Raw genomic sequence first — 18,533 nt, 5'->3', positions numbered from 1 at the left:
TGCAAGATCTGAGCAAGGCCGTTAAGGATAGGATGTTTTGGAGGACATTGATCCATAGGGTCGCCATGAGTCGGAAGCGACTTGATGGCACTTAACACACACATGCATAAGGGCTCAGGCACCTCCAGTCCTACTTGTATCGGACGAAGTAAGCGTTGACTCTTGAAAGCTCATACCCCGGAAATCTTGTTGGTCTTCAAGGTGTTACTGGACTGAAACATAGTTCTTCTACTGCAGACCTACATGGCTACCCTCTGAAACAATATTCCTATAGCAATGATCAAGTCAAAGTATACCTGTCACCTGTGCCTGCAAGGGCAATGTGTGAAGAGGACGATGGGTAGAGAAGGAACAGGCGTAAACAAAACAAAACAAAAAAAGGGCATCAATTTCACATCAGGAATTTCCATATTGGAGCCTTGCTTCCTGCATCTACTCTACAAAGTAATACCAGGAGGGACGCTTGCAGCAGAGCTGTGGCTGATGGGAGAAGGGAGGTAATTAACTTTTCACCCACCAGCCTTTTTCTGTCTGCAAGCCCCCCTCCTCCTGACAAATGCTTTCCTCCCATACACATTTTCCTCCCCCCACCACGGGGTAAAACGATCTCTCGTCAGTGAAATTCACAAGCAAAGTGACAGAGAGCTGGGTACTATTTTCTCATCAAATTATGTAATGGACTTAAAGAAGCTGATTCAACAACTGATGTGGCAGAAACCTGATATTTTTAATTAATCAGATTAACATTTGGGGCTTGTCCGGTCTCTCTGCTGATTTTTTTTAAGAAGAGATGTCAATTTGTAACCATGTTACTACAAGAAGAATGTCTCAGTTAACACTAGGGGGATAGTCCGGTTAAATATATTATATTTTGTAAAGGACGACCAGTTTGTACAGAAACTACAGAAGAAGAACCATCCAGCTGTTTCTAGAGTAGCTACAACCAAGATCAACAGGAAATCATGAAACCTGGACAATTGTTTTTGAAGTAATCGTGCCAGATTTTAGTTTACAATATGCATTGCACTACAGAGATAGATTAAACATGTAAAGGGTTTAAGAGAGGTGAATCCTTTTAGACCTATTAGCTATGACGTAGATCGATAACAGATCTGAACAGTTTAGTGCCAGATCGGATTATATTGACCGTATAAGAACATGAAAAAAGCCCTGCTGGATCAGACCCAGGCGTATCAAGTTCAGCAGTCTGTTCACACAGAGGCCAACCAGGTCCTCTAGGAAGCCCACAAACAAGACTGTACAATGGTCCCTTGAAATTCTGTGAGTCTATCCATCTTCTACCACTTAATCTCTTTGCTCATGCAGGCGGAACAAGGATGAAAGCTGAGAAGGAGGGGAAAGTAAAAAGGTTGGAATGAGAGTTTCAGCATCCTGACATCTTTTGACATGAGTGTCAAATTACCCCCCATTAGGAACTGCAGAGGACAATAGCATCCCTTTCTCCTAGCTCAGAGAGACCTGGGTGCCTTTGTGACTTCAAGAGGTACTACACCAGGCCCTGTAATCATCACAGAAGATCTGAATGCCTAGCAACCAACATAGTTCAGACACAGAACGGCAAAGACTGTGATAAACCCAGAAGCAAAGAATCAAGAATCAATGTGGGTACCTAGTCAGCAACATAATTCCATACACATTCCTGCCATTTGCGGGCCTTTAGCTAGTAGACAGATGTATACCCCTGCTGATGCTTCACCCAGCATGTTGTCACTTTAAAATGAGCGATAATAAAAAGAAATGCATGTCATACTCTGGCCTGAATGGCTTAAATGGCAAACATTTACAATTCAATCCAAAGAAAGTTAAATGTGCTTAGATCTCACTGGCATCAATGGGATTTGGGTTATTTTATTTATATCTAGCCAGCCTTTCTTGATGGTGTAATGCAAAATACAAAATTATGCAACCAGACACCATAAAACAACCAATGGGCATTGCAATAGGACCAAGATTACGGAATTAGAAAACAGTGAGTCAAACGGTCACTCCCTCCAGTTCAGCAACCAGTCTAACATACAATTAAACATTTAACTCCTTTAATAATTGGTTCAGTACCATTTGAGATAACTAGGCTGCCCTTGGCATGCACGACGATGCCAGTTTCAGGTGGGTAGCCATGTTTGGCTGTAGCAGCAGAACAATATTCGAGTCCAGTACCACCTTAAAGACCAACTAGATTTCTCCTGGTTTCCAAAATTTGTATGCAATAGCGTTATTACACAGTTCAGTGTTAATACTCCAATAGCATTATTGTAGTGCAATAGCAGCTATTATAACAATGTAGTGTTCCTAGCTTTCATTAAAAAAGTAAGCTTTAGCCCTTTTGGTTGCAGAGTTATAAGGGGAAATGGGCAGCCTTCCCCATAGAACTCTGCAATCACTTTTTTAAAATAGAAGTCCAGTGTTAAGTAGATCAATAGGTGGCCTCAAGCATGCCACATTCTCAACCTCAGCTCTCCTACCCCCATATGTACAATATAAGGATAATTCTGATCTCTTCTGAAGCATTACTAAGAATACCAAGGAAGCACTTTAGACATTCTAAAGGCGTTATGTAAATGCTATTGTGGTTAGAAGGTTAACAGCTGAAGCCTGCACAACTTCAGTCCCAAACTAAACATGGTCCACTAACCATGTTATGGCAACCCACCAGGGGCTCAGTAAACTTGCCTGGGACTGCGACAGGGGGGTTGTCAAGTACTTGGCAGGCTACAACATGGCTGGCGGGCTGCATTTGGCTTGACGGGTCACAAATGAGGAAGGCCTGCAACAGACAAACAGTAACAAAGAGTAGCTGTCATTAAGCGTTTAATAGGCAGCCGACTGACTCTACCAGTAAGAAAGGACTTTTAGAGTAAAAATAACTTGTTTCACTGCCAAGACATGCATGCTTACCAGCACACTGTCCAAACTGCAAAAGAAAAGCTAGAATTCAATATCACATGTTGACCTGTGGCAGAATGTAGGGTTGCCAACTCTGAGTTGGGGGATTCTTAGAATTTTTGGGGTGCAGCCTGGGGAGGGAGGGTCCTCAGCAGAGTATAAGGCCTTAGAGCTCATCCTGTACTTATACATAAAGAGGAGAAGACTGAAAGGGGATGTGATAACCATCTTCAAGTACTTGAAGGGTGTAAGCCCTTGGTCCAAATGAACCAGAAACCACGACATAGACAATTAGGTCCAAAGAAGTTGGTCTTTACTGGTCAAATAGAATAACAGAGCATAAAGGAAAGGGTGACAGCTATGGGGCTGTCTTGCTGAAACTTGGTGATATAGAGGCACAGAAAGGGTGAGAGATTACATATTGAAAACAAAAGTAAGTTCCCGGAACAAAGTAGGTTCCCAGAACATCAAACAGAAAGCGGTAGGCATAACAGTAGGCATAACAGTCCTTGCAACCTTGGCTGCGGTTCAGTAGGGATAACATTCCTTGAGTCTGGATGGCAGGATGTGAACAAAGCGAACAACACTGATATGCCTGACAAAGGGCTGTCATATAGAGGAGGGTGCCGAGTTGTGTTCTGTTGCCCCAGAAGGTCGGACCAGAACCAACGGGTTGAAATTAAATCAAAAGAGTTTCCGCCTAGACATTAGGAAGAATTTTCTAACAGTTAGAGAGGTTCCTCAGTGGAACAGGCTTCCTCGGGAGGTGGTGAGCCCTCCTTCCCTGGAGGTTTTTAAGCAGAGTCTAGATGGCCAACTGTCAGCAATGCTGGTTCGATGACCTTAGGCAGCTCATGAGAGGGGGGGCATCTTGGCTATCTTCTGGGGGTCACTGGGGGTGTGTGGGGAAGGTAGTTGTGCATTTACTGGCCACCTTAGCCATCTTTTGGGCATGGAGTAGGGGTCGCTGGGGATGTGGAGTGGGGAGGTAGTTGTGAAATTCCTTCATTGTGCAGGGGGTTGGACTAGATGACCCTGGTGGTCCCTTCCAACTCTATGATTCTGTAAGGTGGCACCAATTTCCACCAACCCCTCCCCCCGCCCAGGACTTGGGAGAGACCCCCCTCAAAAGGTGCCAGTACTCAGTACCAGTGAGTACCGTCACCAAAAAAAGCCCTGTATCTTCTTCCCTCACATCAGTAACCTGGGACCATATGCTCCCAAAGCAGGCCTGTCTGGCTTGATCGGTGAGCCATTCAGCAAGGAAGCTGTCTCTGGCAGAGAGAAGCTGCAGGGCGCGGAGCAAGGACGGGCAATCTGCAGCTTCCAAGCCTAGGGGGCGGTGGGCGTAGCTGAGCAGAGCTCTTTCCTGACAAGAACAGCAGGGATGACGGCTATAAGAAGAGGCAGCTTTGCGTGCAGACGTTATAAATGGATGCTCCTCATCTGATTCCCTGCTGGAGGCAGCTAACCAGGGTGAGTTGCATGCAGAAGGTCTCCGTTTCAGTTCTCTGGTATCTATCCTCTGCTTAGAAGCATCTGGCACGGTAGAACTGGGGAGGGCTTTTGCCTAGAAAGGGCTTCGCCCACCCCAAAAAGAGGCGTCTCTGAGTTCTACGCTTCGCTGCATGAGATGTTTGGCAAACTGAAGCAGCCATAACAGTTTAGTGCTCGTACCCTGTGGTGATTCTGCCCCGATACAAGCAAACCTCAGGCTGGCTGTCTCAATCCTACCACCTCTTTCTTCTTGTGTGTGTGTGTAATTGCTGTTCACGGCAACCCCACAGGGTTTTCAAGGCAAGAGATGAACAGAGGTGGTTTGCCATTGCTTGCCTCTTCGTAGCAACCCTGGACTTCCTTGGTGGCATCCCATCCAAATAATAAACAGGGCTGACCCCGCTTAGCTTCCCTGATACCCTGAGCCATCCAGGTTATTCACAATATGAAGAAGAAGGTTGGCTTTTATATGCCAATTTTGTCTACCTTTTAAGGAGAATCAAACCAGCTTACAATCTCCTTCCCTTCCCCTCCCCACAGCCGACACCTTGTGAGGTAGGTGAGACTGAGAGCTCAGAGAGAACTGTGACTGGCCCCAAGTCACCCAGCAGGTCACTCATGTGTAGGAATGGGGAATCAAACCCGGTTCTCCAGATTAGAGTCAGTGGCTCATGTGGAGGAGTGGGGAGTCCAACCCGGTTCTCCAGATCAGAGTTCGTCGCTCTTAACCACTACACCGCCTTGACACTCAATATCATGAATTCTCTGTGCTCTTTCTCCTCCAAAAAGCCGCTCAGCTACTCAGCCACACCTTGTCTGGTTGACTTAATCCAAGAGAGAGTGGAAGTTCAAACTAGCCTTTATGGGCCATATCTTTTAAGGAGCAACTACCAGAGGCAAAACTCAGCCTTCTGTAAATCTGTTTACAAAGGTACATGTTGAGCAGGAGAGTGCTACCAGGGGTGTAGGAGCAAGCACACAGGTCAACGCCAGACCCCCCAAACAACCCCAAAACAACCCACGTTCATCCCCCCAGAATCCCAGGCAGGTGTTCTAAGCACAGGAAAATCCAAACCGTTTCTCTTCCAACCTTTTTAGCAACATCTGGGTCAAACCAAGCAAATCTGTTATAGGCAGCCATCTGTTTCAGAGGGTAGCCGTGTGTGTCTATAGTAGAAGAGCATGATTCAAGTCACCAGCACCTTAAAGACCACCACGATTTCCAGGGTTTAAGCTTTCCAGAGTCAAAACTCCCCAGGGTCAACACTCTCCATTGTATCTCCCCTTAACTGCCTTCTTTCTACGCTAAACAGCCCTAAGTGTTTTAATTGCTCCTCATAGGGCAGTAGCCGGTTGGCCATTGTGTGAACAGAATATCGGACTTGATGGGCCTTTGGTCAGATCCAGCAGGGCTCTTCTTTTGTTCTTAGATGGATCTAATGTAGTTATCAAATGGAGGTAAGGATATTCATCCTGTTCGTTTTAATTTCATGATGGGCCCATAAGCAATAGGATGCTTGGGTTGAATGGTTACTCCGGTTCACTCCTTGGCTTTTCCTTTGCGCGCGCCCGAACACCACAGCTTTCTGTTCATTTCCTTGTCCACTGAACGCCAGTCTTATTCACTGATGTCAGCAGTTCCTCAGACCGAGGGCAGGAGAATTGCTGACTTAAGCCAGCGGTGCCGAGGCTAGAAAAGTGCTCTCTCATATCTATTTCAGGCCAAGTTTATAAACAGGGCTCTTTTAATATGCAAGCTGACATCATGGACAGATGATGGGCCGTCAAGATGTCTGCCTGGAGGGAATTTTGCATGCGGATTTGCATGAAACTGCAGGTTCCAATTCACAGCTACCTATTACTATCACAGTCATGCTAGAGGCAGGCAGCCAAAGCTTGGCTGCTTATTTCAAAACAGTGGCGTGCATCTAACCAATAACACAGTCCTGAAGACCGAAGGGTATCTCTGTCTTCAGAAGAAGAGGTGGCAACTCCTGGCAATTCTCCCCTCTCACTGCGGACTCTCACGATGCCCCCTATGCTGCGACTGAAGGTCTGTGGACCTCCAGAAACAAAATTTAGAGGGAGGAGAGGGAAATCGGGGGGGGGGGGGCTGCTGCAATGGAAGGGGAAAGCAGGCAAGCCATTCTGCAAGGTCCATGAACAGCTCAATACGCACCAATACATGAATGTCCTTCCTTATCTCTGTAACTCCTGACAGATGGGCAGCTCTCTACTCTGCCCAATTCTCTCATCCAGTTTTTCTTCCCTTCTGAATGAGACTCCTCCCATTTGGTCTAGCCGATTGCTCTTCCAACCCCCCTGCCCTAGACCCTTAAACAACCCCCTCCCCAATCTGCCTTGCTCTCAGGTACATCAGAAGACCTACAGGATCAGACCAGTTATCCACTTAGTCCAGCATCCTTTCTCACACAGTGGCCAGCCAGTTCCTCTGGTAGTCCAGCAACAGGGCATAGAGGCCTTTATAAGAACATCAGAAGAGCCCTGCTGGATAAGACCAGTGGTCCATCCAGTCCAGCATCCTGTCTCACACGGTGGCCAACCAGTTCCTCTGGAAGTCTCCTGGCACTGGGCTTCAGAGGTTTACTGCCTCTGAATGTGGAGGTTCCCTTTAGTCACCATGGCTAGTATCCACTGTTAGACCTGTCCTCCATGAATCTGATAATCCCCTTTAATGCCATCTATGCCTGTGGCCATTAATACAGGTTGAGTATCCCTCAACTGGACTGCTTGGGACCAAAAGTGGTCCGTATTTTGGATCTTTCCATATTTTGCAATTTTTGCATATACATAATGAGATATCTTGGGGGTGGGTTCCAAGTCTAAACACAAAATTCATATATGTTTTATATATACTTTATACAAATGGTCTGAATGGAATTTTAAATAACATTTTTAATAATTCTGTTTACATTGAACCATCAGTGGCACTGCTGATGGCCTGAGAGTAATGCCTCCATGCCGGCTCAAAAGGTCCGGTTTCCCGATCAGTCTGGATATCAGATGTCTGGATAAGGGATACTCAACCTGTACATCCTCTGGCAGCGAGTTGAACACATGAACACACGAAGCTGCCTTATACTGAATCAGACCCTCGGCCCATCAAAGTCAGTATTGACTACTCAGACCTGGATTTGAGTCCACCTTAGAGACCAACAAGATTTTTGGGATATAAACTGATTACACGTTGCATTGTACCTCTGCATCCTGAATCCCTTCTTTGCAACACCCCTCCCACTTTCTGACTGGCATATAAGGGTTCAGGGACCTCACATGAACACATGAAGCTGCCTGATACTGAATCAGATCCTTGATCCATCCAAGTCAGAATTGCCTGCTCAGACCGGCAGCGGCTCTCCTGGGTCTCAGGCTGAGGTCTTTCACATCACCTACTTGCCTGGGCCCTTTAACTGGAGATGCCGGGGATTGAACCTGGGACCTTCTGCATGTTAAGCAGATGCTCTACCACTGAGCCGCAGCCCCTCCCCAAGTTGAGTCTTTTTGAGTCTTGATCAGCTTAGGCAATGGTAGTGTGGTACTTCCGCCTGTCTTGCTTCTCTGAAACTGAGGCGTATGGGTCAATGAATTACTTAGCCACAGGTTTTGCCACCAAACCTCTTGGCACATTAATATCTAGGTTTTCAGAGACAGACTTGAGAAACTGGATTTGAATTTCCTTTTCTAAAATCAGAAAGTTAAAATATATATGCAGTAAGGACAAAATAAAGATGGGGACAATACACTGAAGAACTATACAGAAGTAATGAAAGGATTACAGATACCTTCAAAGAATTTGCAGATTTAGAAAGTGAAGTGAAAGCTGCATTCAAAGCAACTTGGAGAAACAAATCACCAGAAATAGATTGGATATCAATAGCACTATTCCAAGCCACGGTAACAGAGTCCATCAAAATCTTGACAAGAATGTGCCAACAGGTATGGAAAACAAAACAATGACCCACAGACTGGAAACACAAAATCTACTTTCCAATTCAAAAAAACAAAAACAAAACAAAACTGAGATGTCAAAGACTGCAGCAACTATCGTCACACAACTAAAGTGATGCTCAAAGAGCCAGCATGGTGTAGCGGTTAAGACTGGCAGACAATAAACTGGAGAACTGGGTTCAGTTCTCTACACCTCCACATGCAGCCTGCTGGGTGACCTTGGGCCAGTCACAGTTTTTACTGAACCCTCTCAGCCCCACCTACCTCACAAGGTGTCTGTTGGGGGGGGAGGGAAGGGGATTGTAAACCGCTTTGAGACTCCTTATGGTAGAGAAAAGCAGCGTATAAAAACCAACCTTACAACAAAGACAGTGACCATATATGTAACGAGAAACGCCAGATGTTCAAGTTGAATTCAGAAAAGGAAGAGGCATTCGAGATCATATGGCAAATTAAGGTGGTTACTGGAGCATGTGAGAGAAGTTCAGAAGAAAATCAGCTTTTGTTTCATAAATTACAGCTAAGCTTTCAACTGTATGGATCATGAAAAACTAGTGTTGGTCTTGAAAGAAATGGGCATGCTACAATATCTGATTGCTTTGATATGCAACCTGTACTCTGGACAAAAGGCTACTGTTAGGACAGAATATGGAGAAACAGAATGGTCTCCAGTTGTCAAAGGTGTCAGACAACGATCTATTTTTCCCCTGTCTCTTCAATCTGTATGCAGAACATATCATAAGGAAAGTTGGATTCGATTTAGATGAAGGAGGAAGGAACATGAACAGTTTGAGATATGCAGATAACACCCCATTACTGGCAGAAAATAGTGATGACTAGAAACTACTCCTGATGAAGGTTAAAGCAGAAAGTGCCAAAGCAGGATTATAGCTGAACATCAAGAAGACAAAAGTAATGATTACTGAGGAATTACACATCTTTAAGGCAATGGTGAAGAAACTGAAATTGTTCAAGACTTTCTACTCCTTGGCTCCATTATCAACCAAAAGGAAGACTGTACCAAGAAATCAGAAGGAGACTGAGACTGGGAAGGGCAGCCATGAAGGAGCTAGAAAAGATCCTTAAGTGAAGGGATGTGATAATGTCGACCATAATCAAGAGAAGTCATACTATAGTATTCCCCATTACTATGTATGGGAGTGAAAGTTGGACAAAGAAAGCTGATAGGATGAAAGTAGATTCCTTGGAAATGTGGTGTTGGAGGAGAGTGTTACGGATACCGTGGACTGCCAACAAAAACAAATCAGTGGGTTCTTGATCAAAAAAAGCCTGAACTGACCCTAAAAGCTAAAATGATTCAACTGAGACTATTGTACTTTGGTCACATGCTGAGAAGACAGGAGTCACCGGAAAAGACAATAATGCTAGGAAAAGCTGAAGGTAGAAGGAAAAGAGGAAGACCCAATATGAGATGGATTGAGTCTATAAAGGAAGCCACGGCCTTCAGTTTGCAAGGCCTGAGGTCATTAATATATAGAGTCGGCATAAGTCAGAAGTGACTTGACAGCACTTAACACACACACATATGCAGTCTGATTGCAGTTTTGACTAAATTAGTTTTGTTTATTGGTTGTCCGAATTTGGGGATTTTAAATTCTGGTACTTTATGTATTTTTTATCATTGTTGTTTTATTCATATAGTAAGTCACCCTGAGTTCCACAAGATAGAAGTGTTTTAAATAAATAAATATTATAAATAAATGTTTACTTGATTGTATACCCTACTTGTTCAACAGCGTTGATAACCAAGTAAAAGTGCCTTAAAGTTTAGTTCTCTGAATAGCCACGAGATTCGAGTACAGTAGCTACTTAAAGACCAGCAAGATAGCCAGGGTAAAAGCCATTGAGAGTCAAAGTTCCCTGGAAATCTTGTTGGTATTTGCTACTGGACTTGAATTTTGCTCTTGTACAGCTGACCAACATAGCCACCCACCTAACTAGCCGCTCTGTACAATTCAGAATGAATCCCCAATAAAGAAACAAACAGCAAATTGATTCTTGCCTCATTTTCTAATTTTAACATTCCATGTTTTCTGTAACATCTTCAATTTTGGTTTGATTGCTGATCCCTTCTATGCATTGTTTAACCTATGCCAAAATCAACCATCACCACTTTGGACTTCTGATCTGGAGTCTGATCTGGAGAACCGGGTTTGATTCTCCACTCCTCCACATGAGTGACGGAGGCTAATCTGGTGAACTGGATTTGTTTCCCCCACTCCTTCACATGAAGCCTGCTGGGTGACCTTGGGCTAGTCACAGCTCTCTTAGAGCTAATAATAAATAATAACCTCAGCTTTACACAAATGTAAACTGCCTCTCAGCAGCCATTTGCACAGCTGGTACACGTGAACAACCATACAAGCTGCCTGTGCAGCTGCGCTTCACCCCTGCACATTAAACCTGAGTTTGCTTGCCTTCACAGTGTGTGGCATCTCTGTGATTTCAGCTTGCCCATATAGAGCTAGTTTGATGTAGTGGTTGGAGTGGTGGGCTGTGGTGGTGGAAAGTGCCGTCAAGTTACTGCATAGGGTTTTCATAGGGTTACCCCTTAAGGTTTTCAAGAGATGAGACGTTCAGAGGTGGTTCGCCATTGCCTGCTTCTGTATAGCAACCCTGGACTTCTTTTGTGGTCTCCCACCCAAGTAGACAACCAAAAAGGGGGGAAAGAACTCACCCAGAATATATTTTGTCACTTGTTGATGTTACAACACATCTAGAAACAAAAATGTTTTGCACCAAACACTTGTGCAAGCAAATTACCATGCCGAAAGACCTATGATTGGTGTTATTAATTTACATCTAGGCACCCAGGATATAAGGTCTATACATTTCTGATATAACACCTTGTAAAGTGCATTTCTGGATGTGTTTTTAATAATCATGTTTTGTATAATTTGACTACTGAGGAAGACCCAAGTGGCTGAAACATGTATGGTCTATTGGCCATTTATATTTTGTATATCTTCAACCAACTCTTCTTCTTCCTCCTCTACTCCACCCTCACAACAACAACCTTGTGAGGGTAGGTCGGGCTGAGAGATTATGACGGGCCCAAGGTCACCTGGCAGGCTTTCATGGTTGAGCGAGGGATTCGAACCCCATTTCCTTTTTTATATATATATATTTTTATTTTTATAATATAAATCAAAACAAACAAAACAGAAAAAAACAAGAGTACATACAAAATATTTTATCTACATAGTATACTAAAAAATTACACAATTTAAAGTACCCTTAAAATCCACCACCCACCTAAAACAGTGACCCATCACCAGACTTCCGGAGAAGTGTCTTAACAGTTTATGAAGTTATTCATAACAGTAATATAAAGATATAAACATTTATCTCTGTAACTCATTAACTAAAACAGTAAAATTCATTTTTGCCAGTTTGTCCCACTATGCGACGGCCTTAGCCCATGTTATTTTTAATTCTTCCATATCTTTTCCATGTAGGAAATCAGTTAACTTGGCCATCCGCACATACATCCATAGTTTCTCTCTCCAGTATATAATTGAAGGTTTATTTATTTGCTTCCAGGTTTTAGCTATTATGATTCTTGCTGCTGCAAAGCTATATTGGCATATTACTATCACATTTATCCATTTTACTTTGAGGAATCCCCAATAAACAAAAAGCCGGATCTTTTTTTACTTTAATATTAATCAAATTATTGGTTTCTTTCAGAACTTTTCTCCAAAAACTTTTAAGTTTTTTACACAACCACCAGGCATGCATAAAGGTTTCCTTTTCAATTCTGCATTTCCAACATAGGTCTGATTCTCCATTTTTCATTTTGCTTATCATCACAGGAGTTATATACCATCTATAAAACATTTTATATAAATTCTCTCTAATTTCATTAGTAATTGTAAATCTATACTCTTTTTTTCCAGAGATTTTCCCAAATTTCCAAATCAATATTATATCCTAGTTCCTGCATCCACTTTACCATCACTGGTTTAATTCTTTCTTGTTCCAAGTTTAATTCAATTAATAATTTATATATTTTTCCTATCAATCCTTTATTTCCTTTACTTAATATAATTTCTAATTTAGATTTATTTTTACTAAATCCCATCAATTTATCTTTATTAAATATATCTTTTAATTTATAATACATAAACTAATATTTAATTTTAAGTTCTTCTCTATTCTTTAAAAACCATTCCCCTTCCTTACAATCCATAATTTCTCTATAAATATCCATATCCAAGTTTAATTGTATACCTCTCTTCATAAAAGCTTCTACTGGATTGACCCATCCTGGGGTTTTATTTTCCATGAACCTTTTATATTTTTTCCAGATTTGGAATAAACCAAATCTAATAATATGAGAATAAAATTCTCTATTCACTTTATCTTTTTTATACCATAAATATGCATGCCATCCAAAACGTAAATTAAATCCTTCGATTTCCAATAGTTTAGGATTCTCTAAAAAGATCCAATTTTTTAACCACACAAAACAAGATGCTTCATGACACATTCTTAAATCTGGTAACCCCAACCCTCCAGTCTCTCTTAATTCAATTAAATTATTATATGCTATTCTATGTCTTTCTTTACCCCATAAAAAATTTAAAACATCTTTTTTCAAACTTTTAAATATTTGTACTCCTTTTAGAATTGGTAAGTTTTGAAACAAAAAAAAGCATCTTAGGTAGTACCATGATTTTAACCACTGAAATTCTACCCCATAATGATAAGGGTAATTTTTCCCAGTTTTTAAGATCTATGACAATTTGTTGCCATAACTTGCTATAGTAATTTTGAAACAAATTAAGGTTATTTGAGGTTAACCATATACCCAAATATTCTATTTTGTGTTCAATATTAAAACCTGTCTTTTTGGATAATTCTTGCTGTTGTGATAGAGTCATATTTTAACCAATACTTTAGTTTTATTTTTGTTTATTTTAAAACCTGCGAACTTTCCATAAACCTCCAAATTGGAATCCAATTATATCATGAGTTTGTCTAATCTTTTCCAATAAAACCTCTAACACTAAGATAAATAACAAAGGTGAAATAGGGCAACCCTGTCTGGTGCCCTTTTGGATTTCAAAATGTGGTGATAATGTACCATTAATCAGCAAACTAGCTGATTGGTATGTATATATTTTTTCAATAGCTGTCTTAAAATTTGCTCCAAGCCCATATACTCTAATATTTTCTTCATAAAATTCCAATTCACATTATCAAAAGCTTTTTCTGTGTCTAAAAATATCATATAGCTACAGGGGTTTTAACTATTTCTGCATATTCCAAAAGATCTATCACTGTTCTAACATTTTGGCTAATCAGTCTACCTGGTAAAACAGCTTGATCTTCATGTATAACCTGATTTAAAACCGTTTTTAATCTAGATGCTTAGCTACAAAAAGTTTATAATCATTATTCAGTAATGAGATAGGTCTATAATTCTTTACTTCTAACAGATCCGAGTTTGCTTTTGGTATTAATACTATATTTGCCTGTTTCCAGATTTGAGGAATGGCTCCATTCTGCAAGCAACAATTCATTACTTTTAATAAATGTGGAGATAATTGTTCCTTAAAAGTTTTATAATAAGATGCTGTAAATCCATCCGCACCTGGAGATTTATTTAATTTACTTTTACCTATAACATCATTTAGTTCCTCCATAGTTATCATGGAGTCTAATAGCTCCCTATTTTCTTGTGATAATTTTTCCCAGTCAAATTGTTTCAGATAGATTGTTTCAGATAGACATCTATTTCCTTCTAGTCCAACAATCTCCACCACACCAGCACTCTGTATACCAAGCAACTCAAAGGCTGTGCTTGTGCTCCCAGATAACCTACGTCTGTTGCAATGCAAGCATTGGTTTATCATACAAAAAAAAAATGGCATGCAAGCAGGGGACAACGAAGTTTTGAAGAGAGGAAGCTGCCTTCTACTGAGTCAGATCCTTGGCCAATCAAGGTCAGTATTGTCTACTCAGACTGGCAGCAGCTCTCCAGGGCCTCAGGTGGAGGTCTTTCACATCACCTACTGCCTGGTCTTTTTACAGTGAAGATGCCGGGGACTGAACCTGGGACCTTCTGCATACAAAGCAGATGCTACTGCCACTGAGAGGAGACCCTTTCGCTTCCTCCTCTCCCCAAAATGGAAGCAATAATAATGACACAACTGCTGCCATTTCTGCAAATGAGAGCAATCCATCTTACACGTTTGCCTCACTGTCCAGATAAAAAATGGATAAAGAATGAAATAAGAGGGGTGGGAGGCCTCACACAGTGAGAATTCCGGTTATCCTTCCATTGCAGTGAAAACTGAGCTGGAAGTTATATGGGCTGGGAAGGGAAGGGAAAAGCAAGAAAGGAGAACTTTACCTTCTTAAACAAACGAAGCTGCCTTCTACTCTATCAGACCATGAGTCCATCAAGGTCAATATTGTATACTCAGACTGGCAGCGGCTCTCCAGGGTCTCAGGCAGAAGTCTTCGATATCACTTACTGCCTGGTCCTAACTGGAGATGCCGGGGATTGAACCTGGGAACTTCTGCATGGCAAGCAGATGCTCTTCTACTGAGCTCTGGCCCCTCCTTCTCAATCCAGCATAACTACTACTCAACTGGCACACACTTGAAGCTGCCTTATACTGAATCAGACCATCGGTCCATCACAGTCAGTATTGTCTACTCAGACAGGCAGCAGCTCTCCAGGGTCTCAGGAGGAAGTCTTTCACATCATCTCCTACCTGATCCTTTTAACTGGAGACCCCTTGAATTGAACCAGGGACATGCCAAGCAGATGCTCTACCACTGAGGCACAGCCCCTCTTTATCCAGATTTAGTGAGGCATGTCTTGAAACAGTGCACTGATGACTGAATTAAAGCAGATTTGAATAACTTATGACCCACCGAGCAAGACACAAACCAGGCCTGTCAGGTACTTGACAATCCCTCTATTTTTACAGCAACCCTTGTGGTGGCCACAAGATGTGTTGGCTTACTCTTCTTCATACTTGATCTCTGATATTTATTTATATTTAAAAATATTTATATCCCATTTCTTTAGCATGTCACTCCAAAGGCAATCCACAAATAAAAAAATTAGTATAAATAGAACCATAAACACAACTCTCCCTTTTAACTGTGATCCCAAAACATCATTTTGGTTAAAGGTTTATAATTTGGAAGAGGCGTGGGAAGGGAATCCTCTGTGTGTTCCCGATGTTAATTATGGGGTATTTTATAGGATCTGGCCTCTTAGGGGAGGTCCCAGCAGAACGGGTGACTCAGAGAAAACAGACAACCCTTCACGGCTATTTACAGAACGCAAAATGCTGCCCTACATGGGAGAAAGAACAGAACACTCCATTGGGACAAAGGCTTGAGGAAGACGAAATTAATTTCCAAGCAGGATAAAGAAAAGATAAGCGATCATAAATCGAGGTATGGATTGCTTTGCAAAGCAGACTAGTGCAAACCCCATCCCAGAATCTCAGAACTAAAACACGAGGACAGAGATATAAAACTGGAGCACGGCCCATGCCTTGAACCATAGCCAAGCTGAAAAGGTGGATTTCATTTGCATTCAAGATGGAGTGGTTTGAAGACCAGGGGGCGGGGGGGGGGGATCTTCAGGGCTATTATTATATCTCCCCAAGCAAGATCATTACTCTTAAAAATTTACATTTTATTCAAAGGCACCAGCATGATCACATTACAGGATGATGATACAGCAATGACCTTGGATGGAGAAGCCAAAAAGCAAAAAACACTAAACCAGGCTGCCACCTCTGAGGTTCAGCCCAATCCCACGTTTAGTTCTCCCCTTCAAAAGATGACTGCAGAACAATTTTTACAGAATGGGTTTATGAGGCGCCATGGGGGAATGCCTGGGCCTGCCTGAAAAGAGGCAAACAGCAACGGGGTGTGTGTGTGAGTCGGTGCGGCTGCTCCCCACCTGCCCCTGAACGGAGAGGGAAAGGGGATGAAAGACACAACAGAGAAATATGCACACTGAAAAGCATCCCTCTTCCATGGGACTGCAGAGATCCAGCCGCTGCCTTTTGCAGATTTAATGCATTTTAGCTACACAGATCCCAGTTAAGTTTTGAGGGGAACCGGTGGGGGTGGGTGGGGGAGGAGATCCTGTGAGTCACGCTTAACCCCTTCCGTACCAGAAAGTGAAAGCTGAACATCTTAAACACGTACAGGTTAGGCGGTCCACCCCTTGCAGATTTGTAAACCCCCCCCCCCCCGTCCTTCCACACCACTCTGCAAATGGCTCCAGGGAAGGAGGCATGGATTGTCCTTTTTTGGGGGGGGGGGCTTACCTGAGAGACAGCCAGTGGGGCTGGAGGGTACGGGAGATGCCGAGAAGCGAGCCTCTTCTTAGCGAATCCTTTGGGGGAAGAAAGAAGAGGGCGCAGCCCCACTGCGGCGGTTGCAGGAGGCAGCCGGCTAGCCGAGTTAGCAACCTGTCACGGGGGAAGGGGGAGAAGATGAGTCAAGCATCCCCACCGGGAGAGGATGAAAGATGCTCTGCGTGCACCTAGGTACCACTCCCTCCTCCCCCCCTGCAAAATGAGCATCCCTAGCCAAAGGATCCAAAATGAGCATCCCTAGCCAAAGGATCCAGGTGTGCCCCTCCAGTCACCTGCTTCCCTTTCTTCCATGCTGCTGGTCCCCGCGTCCCCCCGCAGCCGGCAAGAGCTTGCGGGAGGCGGCTGCGTGGAGCTCTTCTCCCCGGCTGGGGTGGAGGGGAGGCGGCTGCGTAATTTGCGGCTGGCTCTGCGCTTCGCTCTTAAAGGGACACGGCTGAACGGGTATAGCGCAGGCTGGGCAGCGCTGCCATCAACAGCCTGACATGCAAAATAAAATAAAATAAAATAAAAATCAAGAGGGCAATCTGTGCCGGGCGGCCACCCACCAATCCAGACCTGCAGCGAGACAGTACTGATGATGCACAGTGGGTAGCCGTGTTAGTCTGTTTGCAGTGGTCAAAAAGGGCAAGAGTCCAGTAGCACCTTAAAGACCAACAAAAATATTTTCTAGTAGGGTAGGAGCTCACGAAAGCTCCTGCCCTACCTCCTGGGATTGTTTAATTCTGTCTAAAATGAGATCATCTGGAATCTCTGTGGAAGACCCGGCTTTAACTAGCGAGGCCCACATTTTTAAAATGGTTAAACGGCGTTTCTTGGATATGGAGCGTCAGACGTTACTCCCCACTCAACCCTTGGTCTGCTCTCCAGCAATGTTGGGCCTCAAGAATTTAACCAACAATATTCCCCATTATTTTCATACACTGGACATCCCACCCCTCCGCAGAGCCTTCTCTCTTGCTAGGATTAATGCCTTTCCTTCAAGGATGCTATATGGAAGGTATCAACAAATACCAATCCAGGATAGGACTTGTCCCTGTGATACCTATTCCCTGGACTCAATTGATCATATTCTGTTGGTCTGCCCCTTATATGAAACACCCCGTGGGAAATGGTTAAAAAATTGGCTTCTTTCCAAATATCACCTGTCTACCCAAGCAAAACGTCAATTTTTATTAAACGATTCCGATCCGGAGGTTACCTTAGATGTTGCCAATTTTCTAGTGGAGGTGATGAAAGTTCAAAAAGCCCAAAGTCTGTAATTTCTACTTTTGGAATTTACTGGCCTATGTTTTTATCTTAATGACTGCATATTTTATGTACCTTTGTAACAATTGTAATATTACTTATGCCATTAAAGGTTTTTCAACTTCAGCTCCTACCCTACCAGAAAATATTTTTGTTAGTCTTTAAGGGGCTATGGGACTCTTGCCCTTTTTGACTACCGAGACAGTACTGGTAAGTTTGCTTGACACGAATGCATCGCACGCTGCCTTCCCGAGCACGCCACCCCACGGCTGCATTTCACTTTGCTGCTACATTAAACGCACCGTGGAATTGCTTTGCGCAACTCAGCGCTGCCTAGGATTGGATGCTCCAGCTGTGAGGTCGGATGCAACCCCCCCCCCGCCCAGGTAGGCACGTAAGGGAACACGCATGCGCGAGGACACAACAGCCTGCAGGAATGGCGCAGCGAAGGTGGAGGAAGGATGAACTGCGCCATCTGCTCCGCTTCATAGAGGTGCGCGAGCTGGCGTTCCAAATTCAGGATCGCCCCAGACG

At 43.2% G+C, this 18,533-nt stretch overlaps 1 non-coding gene across 1 annotated transcript; it reads right to left on the bottom strand.

Moving 5' to 3' along the window:
* Nucleotides 1–7,833: 7,833 nt before the first annotated feature.
* Nucleotides 7,834–7,905, bottom strand: TRNAV-AAC (transfer RNA valine (anticodon AAC)). The gene has a single exon. It is a non-coding gene; the product is annotated as a tRNA-Val (tRNA).
* Nucleotides 7,906–18,533: the final 10,628 nt, after the last annotated feature.

This window comes from Euleptes europaea, chromosome 2 (assembly GCF_029931775.1).
Source record: "Euleptes europaea isolate rEulEur1 chromosome 2, rEulEur1.hap1, whole genome shotgun sequence".
Classification (NCBI taxonomy): domain Eukaryota; kingdom Metazoa; phylum Chordata; class Lepidosauria; order Squamata; family Sphaerodactylidae; genus Euleptes; species Euleptes europaea.
Note: the sequence above shows the minus strand (reverse complement) of the source record. Positions and strands in the feature narration are given on the sequence as shown.